Source organism: Glycine max, chromosome 15 (genome assembly GCF_000004515.6).
Source record: "Glycine max cultivar Williams 82 chromosome 15, Glycine_max_v4.0, whole genome shotgun sequence".
Lineage (NCBI taxonomy): Eukaryota > Viridiplantae > Streptophyta > Magnoliopsida > Fabales > Fabaceae > Glycine > Glycine max.
The window spans coordinates 49,865,141-49,877,127 of record NC_038251.2 but is presented as its reverse complement, the minus strand read 5'-3'; the positions used below and the strand labels follow the sequence as shown (position 1 = coordinate 49,877,127).

The 11,987-nt window shown below is 35.4% G+C and overlaps 1 long non-coding RNA gene across 1 annotated transcript; it reads right to left on the bottom strand.

Annotated features, from left to right (window-relative positions):
- Nucleotides 1–1,256: 1,256 nt before the first annotated feature.
- LOC121173515 (uncharacterized) lies at nt 1,257–10,789 on the bottom strand. Its single transcript, XR_005888562.1, has 3 exons — nt 9,177–10,789; nt 4,381–4,448; nt 1,257–1,787 (listed from the first exon to the last, which is right to left on the bottom strand). It is a non-coding gene; the product is annotated as an uncharacterized lncRNA (long non-coding RNA).
- Between the last annotated feature and the right edge of the window lie 1,198 nt (nt 10,790–11,987).

Sequence of the window (11,987 nt, the reverse complement as noted above, 5' to 3'; positions counted from 1 at the left end):
TCGAACATCCAATAAGACCCTGATGCACATGAAGGAACATAACAAATTGGAATTATTCTTTACATCATACTCTAAGAATTTTCCAGTGTAGTTACCAATGCTTAGTCCAACTTCTTGAGACATAAACACTAAAGGTATAGTGTGTATTTGGATCCAAAAAGGGATCGAGAACAAAGGGATGGTTGCTCGGTTGACTCCTTCTTTGATGATGCCAAGAATCAGAAGATGTTTGCCAAAACTTCATGGTTCACCTTTACGGATTCTTTGAACATCCAAGTAGTGAAAAAATCAAAATAGGAAAACTCCAATTCGCATTATTGTAATTTCAAATCCACACTTGGGCCTCCATACCAATGCAATTATTTCTTTCATTAATTGGAAACAATAATAAGATCAGTGAGGAATCTACCAACCAAACATAGTGACTATACTATGATGTCTTCGGGTGCATAGGCAATGTTGAATTCCAGATCTCCATCATCATTTTCTATGTGAAGACCATTGATATTCAGGACCTCCATGGAAACGAAAAAGAAGGAAAAGTATGCATGTAACATTTAAAATGAAGGGAGAGGGTACGGTTAGAAAAAAAGTGAATGCTTAAAAGTTCACTGTTAACTCATTGGCAAGTGCACCAATTCATCCCAAGAAGTAAAGTTAAAATGGAAGTCCGAGTTCAAATCCATAGGAACTTTGTTTGTACTTAGGTAGATGAATATTTAATTAAGAAAAAGATTTGGAAAAGGATGGAGAAAAACAATAAATTAATTTGGTAGAAGATTAAATTAAAATAAACAAAAGAAGAAATTAAACATGAATTTAAATTAATTAATTAATTAAAAACAGAAAACATAAGAAAAGTCAATATTATAGAAGTTAAATTCAGAAGATGAGAATGTTGAAAACTTAACCTACTAGAGCTACTCTTTGATGTAATATTGATGATTTTTCTCTATAATTATTCCAATTAAGACCTGCATCCACTAATATACTCTAACCAAGATTCCTCGAGTGAAAGAATCTAATTTATCTATCTTTTCTCACAAATCCCTTTGCAGAGAGCAAATAGTTATATTGCATTAAGAATAGAGATGTATAACAGGCTAAATAAAATCAACCTATCCCTAGTGATGAAGTTATTTTAGATACCTATTCCTAGTTCTCTTAAAAAATAATGTTTCCCAATGCTACCCCTAAAACTTACCATGCAAATGGGTGATCAAACCATAAGCAATAAAATTAAGCACAGGAAAAGATAATGCAAAAAGTAATAATATTAAATGGATAGGCAGAGAAATTACATCAAGAATAACTGGCTTGCCAAGTTCCTAACAAAGGGGGGTTTAGCCTCTCATTATCATAGGAGGCTTTACAATTACAAGAGGGGAATATTTAGTAAATGGGGAATTTGAGAAAGGGGGTGGAGGAAAGGAATGACTCCCAATGTTTGCTTCTCCTTCTTCTAGTCTTTGCCTTCTATAAGGAATTGTATTCTATTGGAATTTCTGTGTTTTTTCCTTCTTCTCTCTCCTTCTTTTATAGGCGTAGATCAGCTTAGTTTCCATGTAACCTTCGCATTGAACGCACTTTCCGCGCTGAGTGAGAATGGCGGTAACCTCGTACTTAGCACATGATTCACGCTAAGCACGTCTCTTTCCTGAATTAGCCTGCTTTCCTAAATTAGTTCTGCTTCCTGTCACTAAGCTTGTGTCTACTAAGCTTGTGCCTCGTGCTTAGTGCTTGGGACGCATTGAGCGCGCCCTTTCAAATTTCAAATTTTCTCTTTTCTGCACCAATTATTCAATAATAACCACAAATTCATCAACTTTTAATATTTTCTGCACAAAAACTTAAATGATATTAAAATAACAATTATTGCACAAAAAGGAAGAAATAAGAAAGACAAATGATCAATGCCTATGTAATTTATTCCCAAAATATACTTATACATAGTAGTTATCAAACTCCCCTAAATTTAAAGTTTTGCTTGTCCTTAAGCAAAAGTAACTAATTACACTAAGAAAAAGTTTAGAGTTTACTAATCACAATTCATTAGATAACTGCATACATTCCAAAAAGTTTCATTGGTCAATTCTCAAGTTCACATTTGTCATAAGTTCATGAAAGGAGCATAACACGATGAACTTTAAATGAAATAGTTAGCAAGAATGACAGACCACAAGGAAGTATCCCCAAACTTCAGTCCTCACAAGGCTAGTGTTTCTCTCAATCCCACAAGTGTCTTAGTTCAAAGTGTTTCAATTATAATAACTTAATAGTAAAATTCTCAACTTTGCACATCATCTCAGCCAATGCAATCATACATATATAATGTGGATCACTAAGGACTTTATTAGGCTTGTAGTGTGGCTGAGCTAACAAAGAAATCATGGTTTTTTTAGGATTAAAAGCTTAGGATCTAGGAGAGCATTTATTCCCCCAAATTGTTGACAAATCACAACTTAGAATTTTTCACAACATCAACCTTATTGTTTTGCTACTCTTTTCAGCACAACCATTTTCTTTAATGATGGTTTACCCTAGCTTTTATTCTTTAAAATAAATAAATTTTTTTGATGCAAAAAGTAATAGACATTCATACTAGGTTGCAGTAATACCATATAATGTGGGTCAATTTGATTTGTGTTGTTTATTCATTTTCCTACAATAAAATTCACCCAAAAAACACTCTCCCAAATTTGGGACAAATTTTTCTGAATTCGTGAGTACTCTTCTATAACCTAAGAAAGGGTAGTTAGTCAATATCAAATTTTTAGGCTTAGGTTCTGTTAGTCGTCATTTACAACTAACTTTTGTATTGAAAAGCTTTATAAAATTGTCTTTCCCCCAATTTATGGTTCTTTTTGTAGGTTTGTACATACTTTTATGTTTAGTTTAGTTTTTATTCAGTAGATATCCCCTTCATTGTGAATTAATGTGGTTCAACTTCAGTTTCAGGTGAAAAGATGAAGAATAAGAAGGTTGAAGCAACTGGTGTCTCGCTAAGCGAGGCACTCAACTCGCTTAGCGAGTTAGGAGAATATGCCAAGCATACATGCGCTCAGCCCACCATCAGCTCACCCAACGAGTCATTTGTCTCCTCTGGTGCTAAGCGCGCCTCGCTCGCTAAGCCAAAAGTCACTAACTCTCGCTTAATGCGAAAATGGCGCTAAGCGAGACTTCGAGGATAGAAAGCCCTTAAAAGCTAAAGTTGGCGAAAAATTGGGAGGCCTGATAGTTTTTGTGAAGAGAGACGCAACAGAGCCAAAGATCTCAACTTTCAAGAGGATTCTAGGTTTAGGAGTGATTTTTAGGTTTCTAGAGGTGGAGGAGACATCCTCACCACTATGTAATCTTAATTTTACTTCAAAAACCTCATCTTGTTGTTGAAAGGTGATAACTTGCAATGGAAGGCTAAGTTTCTTGTTGGGAATTTCTGTTGAGCCTTGATGTAAAACTCTCTACTATCTATTTAAAGTGGTTTTTATGTGTTCATTGCTTCTATCTGCATTTAATTCTTACATGTTTGTGGACTGATCTCCCATTTGTGTGTAAAGTTAGGATTTTTAGCATTGGAAAGTGTTTTAAATCCTTAGAACTGGATAGAACAAGCTAGAGAACTATATGTCTGGACACAGAGTGCAAGGATTTAGTTTTTAATATGTTGTAATCTTAATGCAATTCATTTAGGCTAAGTTTGACGAGGGATCCGAGAACGAGGTTTAAATAGAATTAGCCCATTCATGTTAGGAATCGTGGTTTGGGGTAGTTTCCCTCAGCATAGAACACATAAACAACCTTAAATAGAGAAAAATACCTAATTGCATCAAGTCACTCAGTAGAAGGACCCAACGTTTTAATCATTTGTTTATCTCTCACATTTAGGTAGTTAATTTTGTAGTTAACTTAGGGATTACAGAAAATATCTTTGCTTATTTCTATTTCCTGGTTTTATATAAATGTCTACTTATTGAATGGACGCCTTCCTAAATGAAACAAACTCCCTATGATTCGATACTCGGTTCTTACCCTTTTATATTACTTGTGACTCAGTACACTTGCGGATAAATTTCACAGTAGTGCAAACTATTTTCTGAGCATTAACAGGTTCCAATGACAAAAAAAATTACATTAGGCTCAAAAAGGGTGCAAGGGACACATTTATTTACAAGATGGCTATTTGGCTAAGTAGCTGTAATAAAATAACAAAAATGGCTTGGATCATCTCCACACCATGCATGCATTCAAACAATCCAAGAATCATGCAAAATCAGGAAATTAAAACTAATCGTTCTCTCATAGTTTAAAGTTCACATAACTTACCGACTTTCATAAAGTATTCAGGTTCTCATTCCATGCATTTCTGTTAGAAATACTAACCTTTTCACTCTTGTACTGTTAGTTCACACTCCATCACTTACATTGATGCTTGCTTGCATAAGAATCATCTATTCACAAAAATAATCATTAGTATGCAGTTAGTCTCATGTAATTGATTCACTCAAAATATGTTGTAACCAAACAATAAGTGTCTACTTTGCTATCAGAATAAAAATTAAATGACTGAATTTTAAATTACCAAAATTTAAATTAACATAAGTTCAAGAAAATAAAATGACAATAAAATAAAATATAGATAACAAAAATGAAAATAAAGAAAAAATATAGAAAATGAAGAAAAGTCCTAATTAAGAAAAGAAAAAGAAAAATGGGCCTTAATCTCTAGCTGGTCATAGGTCCCAGGCTCCCTATGCAGCGGTGATGTCCACAACGCAGTCATCATTAGCTCCGATCTCTGCAACATCATCATCACCAACACTAGAGGTATCACCCCCCTACAAAAGGTAGTTGGACTCCTAGCCAGGCAACCTGAGAGAGAAATTCCTTTGGTGTCATCACTAGCTGCTGGAGAGATAGTCGATGAAGGCTATGGGCCAAGAGAAGTTGGCCATGGTAGAGGCTCTAGGGCATGGGGAAGAGTTGCTCCTGTTGAGAAGAAGGCTGGCCAGTGGGAGAAGAGGCGATTAGAGGAGGGATAACTGGTGGTAGTGGTGCATCCTGAGTGGCTCTGGCCCGGACCCACCTTGACTTTGGGAATGTGATAGAATAGTTTGTTGGATTTTAGCAATTCTTCTTTATATAAGCTAGGTTAATAACCAAACTAAGGGACTCATAGATCAAAGTATCTGAGTCGACCCCTTGGGCATTGCAGAGTGTCGTAATCAGAGCAGGGAAGCCGAGTTTGGACGTGCTAGACTGGGTGATCTGTGTAATCTCTAATCTGCCACAAAATCATATTGCCCACGTCCATGTTCATCTTCATGATGAGTCTGTAGATCAGGCAGGCCTGGTCCATGTTGAGGTAAGAAGTGTGAGAGGTAGGAGTGAGGTTGAAGTAGGAAAACACGCTTCAAGTCTGAGCCAAAGTGGTGAGGTCCTTCCGCAAAATCTTCCATGGAGCTTCATCAACATTAAGAATAAACTGCCCTCCTGGGGTGCCTAGCTTAGCCGCGATGGCTTGGTGGTCTGGGTAGGTGTGTAGGTACTGGGGATAGATGATCAGTTACTCCCTCTTCGAGACGATGACAAGAGTCCCTAGAAAATCATTCAACGTCTCTATGTCAAATCTAATGGTCCTCCCCCAGACCCGAAACTACTTCGGTATGTCATCTTTTGGGTCGTAGATGTTGGAGTAGAACTTCTTCTATGAATGTATATCATGCAGGTTTTGATGATGCCAAAATTTTACTTGATGAGCATGAATTGAATCAAGTCAAAGAACAAGAACAAGAAAATCTAAGATAAGAACTTAGTAAATTTGTTAAAAGAATCACCATTTGATTGCTATAGTTTGGCCTCAAAATCTTTACTATCAAAATTCTTTTATTATAGTTAAAATTAGTTCAAAAATTTCTTTTTGAACTGGAAATCGATTACCAAGATCATGTAATTGATTACCAAATAGTTTGTGAAAATGGATTTTGAAATTTTGAATTGTTGTACTAACGACACAAGTTTATCTGAATTTTGATCCGTGTAATCAATTACCAACGAAGAGATTTTAGAAAAACTAATGAAAATTCATAACTCTTCAAAAATTTAACAGTGTAATCGATTACTAGAATCATGTAATCGATTACAAGTGAAAAGTTTCAGAAAAACTTTTGAAAAGACGCATCTTTTCAAACTATTTTGAACAGGCACAATGGGCCTGTGTGTGTGTGTGTGTGTGTGTGTGTGTGTGTGTGTTCATCTTTTGAAAACTCAGTTGTAATCAAGACCATTGTAGATTTTCAATGTAGTCACCATTGTAGATTTTCAGTCGCTGACCATTAACATTCCAGCTTCTTTTAGGCTCACTTGAGGTAACATCTACCAACTCCACTGCTCCATAAGGCTTCACTTCTTTGATTGTGAAAGGCCCAGACCATTTACACTTGAGTTTATCTGGGAAGAAACTCAACATTGAATTGAATAGCAATACTTCTTGCCCAGCCTGAAAGTTATTCTTTATTAGCTTTCGATCATGGTACACCTTCATCTTCTACTTGTAAATCTTGGAAGACTCGTAGGCATTGAGTCTCATCTCCTCTAGCTCCAATAGCTGCAACTTCTGCTTCTCACCTGACAACAATTCATCAAAATTAAGAAATTTGAGGGCCCATTAGGCCCTGTGCTTCAACTCCACTGGTAGGTGACAGGTTTTCCCATAGACCATCATAAAGGGTGATAGTCCAACAAAAGTCTTGAAAGCACTCATGTAGGCCCATAATGCATCATTCAACTTGGAAGTCCACTCTTTTCTTGAGGAGGCAATAGTCTTCTCTAAAATCCTCTTCAGCTCTCTATCAGAAATCTATGTCTGGCCATTTGTTCGAGGATGATAAGGTGAAGCTACCTTATGTCTGACATGATAATGCCCTAGAACCTTCTGCAACTTTGCATTGCAGAAATGTGAACCCCCATCACTGATTAGCACTCTGGGAACTCCAAAACATGAGAATATATTATTCTTTAGGAACTTGATAATAGTCTTGACGTCATTCTTTGGAGCAGCCATAGCTTCTGCCCACTTAGACACATAATAAACAGCAACCAAGATGTACTAAGAGGATGGTAGAGGGCCCACAAAATCAATGCCCCAACAATCAAAAACTTCAACTTTCATGATGTTTTGTAATGGCATCTCATTTCTCTAAGAAATGCCCTCTATTCTCTAGCATTGATCACAATGAGGTACATGATCATGGGCATCCTTGAAGATAGAAGGCCAAAAAAATCCAGCTTGTAGAACCATATTAGCTGTCCTATCCCCACCGTAATGTCCGACACAAGGGGAATTGTGACAGTGTCATAATATGCTTCTGGCTTCTTCCATGGTGACACATCTTCTTAACAAATTATCTACTCCAATCTTGAAAAAATGGGGATCATGCCAGACACAGAAACAAACATCATGGAGGAACTTCTTCCACTGATTCCAGTTGAGGTCATTTGGAATAATACTTGCAGCTTTGTAGTTGGCCAGATATGGAAACCAAGGTCTTTCCTACACATGTAGAAGGGATTCATCGGGAAATTCATTCCAAATTTCATGCTTTTCTTGAGTTAATTCTTCATTGACTAACCTGAAGAGGTGGTCAACCACTACATTCCTAGAGCCCTTCTTGTCTTTAATCACTATATCAAACTCTTGAATCAAAAGGGCCCATCTAACTAGTCTTGGCTTCAAATCGGCCTTTGTGAGAAGATATTTTATTATTGCATGATCAGTAAAGATAACAACCCTAGAGCCCACCAAATAAGATCTAAACTTCTCCAATGCATAGACAATGGCCTACATCTTCTTTTCAGTGGTTGAATAATTTAGTTGTGCATCATTCAGGACATTGTTGGCATAATAAATAGCATAGAATACCTTATCTCTTTGTTGTCCAAGAACTGCCGCCACTGCATAGTCACTGGCGTCGCACATGAGCTCGAATTCTTTAGTCCAATCAAGTGTCACTATTATTAGAGCAGACACTAAACTATTCTTCAAGGTCTGAAAGGTTGTCAAGCATTCTTCATCAAGCTTGAACACTTCATCTTTATTCAGCAAGTTGCTCAAGGGTCTCGCAATTTTGGAGAAATCCTTTATGAATCGCCGATAGAATCCTGCATGTCCAAGGAAACTCCTTATGCCTTTCACATTGAATGGCGGAGGTAGCTTTTCAATGACATGAATCTTTGCTTTGTCCACCTTTATCCCTTGAGGCCCAACATTATTCCTTCTTGAACCATGAAGTGATATTTCTCCCACTTCAGCACCAAATTTGCTTCAACACAGTGTTGTAGCATGAGCTCTAGATTGGTCAAGCATGAGTCAAAAGAAGGGACCAAAGACGAAGAAATCGTCCATAAAAAATTCAATGCACTTCTCCACCATGTCAGTTAAGATAGCTAGCATGCACCTCTAAAGAGTGGTTGATGCATTACATAAATCGAACAACATTCTTTTGTAAGCGAAGACTCCAAAAGGGTATGTAAAAGCAATATTTTATTGTTCTTTGGGGTCTACTGCAATCTAATTGTACCCTGAATAGCCATCCAAGAAACAATAAAAAGTTTGGCCTACTAACCGCTCCAGCATCTGATCCATGAATGGCAAAGGAAAGTGATCCTTTCTTGTAGCATCGTTGAGCTTGCGGTAGTCTATGCATATCCTCCATTCAGTGACAATACGAGTCGGGATGAGATCATTCTTTTCATTGCGGATCACGGTCATTTCTTCTTTCTTGGGCACCACTTGGACGAAACTCACCCAAGCACTGTCAGAAATAGGGTAAATAAGTTCAGCCTCAAGTAACTTGAGAACTTCTTTTTGCACCTCTTCTTTCATGGATGGATTGAGCCTCCTCTACGGATATCTCACTGGTTTGTACTCTTCTTCCATCATAATCTTGTGCATGTATTAGATTACCTTGAATCTGGATGAGGGAACGTGGATAAGTGATGTTGGCAGGTTGAACTTCGGGCTGGGCTATGCTTGTGAAGTACTAAGGTGTAGAGGAACTAGAGTAGTCCTCTAGAGTGATTCTCTATGGCTAGTTCTCTGCCATGATGTGTTCTTCAAAATTTGGATGTAGAAAAGAAGAAAATGATATAGAGGATGATGATTATTAATTGGCCTTCACCTCTTGTTGTTTTCTCTTTCTTCTTGCAGCGTTGTTTCTTCTGCATGTTGCTTCAATTTCTAGATCAAAAAGAACAAGATTGTTTCCTCGCATACACAAAAGAAACAACTATCGTGCAGGTTATCACATAACTAAAATTCAAAGGAAAAATGATGAAATTTCAATAACTAAAATTCAATGAGAGCGACAAAAAAATAAAAGAAATCTAAAGAATAAAAATGGAGTAGTCTAGATAGGGATCCTACATCAACCAAATCATGCAATTATTGTTAGTGAATAAAAATGCAAAAATGTTGTACTTAATAAATGTAAAATCTAAATTGAAAAGAAGAACGATAATCTAAAACTTTTGGACAAATTAAAGCACTGAAAATCATAAGGAAAAAAATTGATTAAGGAAAATGATAGTCGAGTAGATGTAGAATCATGAAATGAAATGTCAACCTTAAAACTGACCTTGAAAGCCTACTCATCGTTGTTATTGCCCTTCTTGTTTGGATTTTCGTGCAATTTGGAACTAGAGGAAATCAAGGTCCATGACATTGCAATCTAAAGTGTTACATATATGGAAAGCTAGATATCATGATTTGAAGAAAGTGGGGAAAATTCCCCTTCTAATTGAAAGGTCAAGTTGTGATATTCAATCCAAAATCATAGAGATTGTAGTTCCTAATATTGTAAGCAAAGAGTGTGCGGTGAGCCAATATGTGTGGTTACATGAAAAAAAAAGGAAAAAGTTGAAATTACAAAAAAAATGCAGGGAAGAATCCAAAGCTTTATATCAAAGTAATGAAAACCCATAAGCTAACAAATTTATCAAAGGAAATAGGAGTAGTGCATAATGAAGAATCGTGGAATGAAATTCTAGCCTTGAGAACCCACTCACCCTCGTTATTTGAAGAAGTTCTGAAAATCATCGGGGAAAGAATGGTTGCGGCTAGGCAGAAAAAGAGCAAGGAGATAGATAGAAGAGGGAGAGATAAAGGATGTTGAATAGAAATTGTAGTTATATTTTTAACATGGGAAAAATGGTTTGAGACTAATGGTTGCATTTTTATTTGTCATTTATTTATATATTAAACAACTTTTTCTCGGGGGTAATCAGATAAATTTAGTGTGCTTATGTAATTACTAAAGGATAAAATGGTCTTAAAAAAAAGGACACCAAAAAGCAATTATAAAAGGTATTCCCTATATATAATGGTATATATAAGTGTAGTTTTTTTATTTATTTTTTGACATATAGACGATATGTTAGCATGTTTCACTCAATTGCAAATTTTACCACCAAACTTTCATTATTTTGCAAAATTTTGCCATTCAAGTTTTATTTTTAGAATTTTACTACCCAACTTTCATAATTTTGTGGATTTTACCACTAAAGTTTTTTCTTTTCATGAATTTTACCATCCAAATTTGAATATTTCACAAATTTTACCATCCAAATTTTTCATTTTTATGCATTTTACCATCACGTTGGTGCCACGACTTGCTCTTGGACCGTGACTAGCAGACAAACTATAATTTCCTTAGTTTGCCTAGCCTAAAAGTACCACCATAGTAAAATACAAATAAAAAACCAACCCAAAGGGATTACCAATAATCCAACAGAGTTTCTCTTGAAAACAAGACAAACCACATATTGAATAAATATCATATATATATATATATATATATATATATATATTCTCAAATCCAACAGTTAGATATTAAGACTACAGATCACAACATAGGTCATTGACATAACATCCAAAACATCAACCAGTAATAATATAGCTCATACATAGTAATCATTAAAGTGTCTCAAAACATCATAATTACATAATTAGCAAATCTATAAGGTAGGATTATCTACATCCCAAAAGTAAGGGATTTCCTATATTTCTATTTCTAACTTGAATCCCTATGGTTGCATTTTACTGGAGTTACCAAAATATTATATCCATCATATGCAATGGAGGCCTACTAAAAGATGACTAAAATCCCGGGTAAGACAACAAATCCCAAGAAGTTAACTACTTAACCAACTGTGTATCTGAGGGAAAAAAGGAAAGAAAAGGATAAGTCATGAAGACTTAGTAAAAACATAAAATACAAAGTGATCAGGAAGGAGAAAGTAAACATGGCACGAGTTTTTTTTTTTCATTTATAAAGAATTGAAATGACATGTAATAAAAGCAAGAATATATACAACTCACTTTTACGAAAATTAATATTTACTCCCTTAAAAATTCATTGGAAATATAATCAAGTCAAAATCAAGAATATCAAATTTTACTCCAATTTAATAACCATGTGATCTCTTTGTTGTGGCAAACAGAAAGAAAAAACACACTACATTATCTTTTCGTTGTAGCATATAGAAAAACACACTACATTGTCTCTTGGTTGTAACAAATAAAAAAATATGTTACATTATCTCTATCTTGTAGCAAAGGTAACAAATCACATAACCCACGATAAGAAACTAATTTCACAATTAAACTACATTATCAAACTATTAAAATATTCATCAAACCATTAAGGATCACAAGGAATCAAGTTCCAACCAAGTAAAATAAATATTATACTATATTCTTAAGTGCTCACAGAAATCATAATCACCAAAAGAACTTATTTTAAAATTTATTTGCTTCTCTTAAAAACAGTTAAAAGTGTCACTAAGTAGATTAGCTACAACCAAAGTGAACACAATCAATGTCTTCCAATGTCATTGGGAGGATCAACCACCATAATTTTCTACACAATCTAGGCATTAAAATAAAAAGAACAAGAGTTTAGGGTAAATTCCACAAATTTAAAATGCATAAG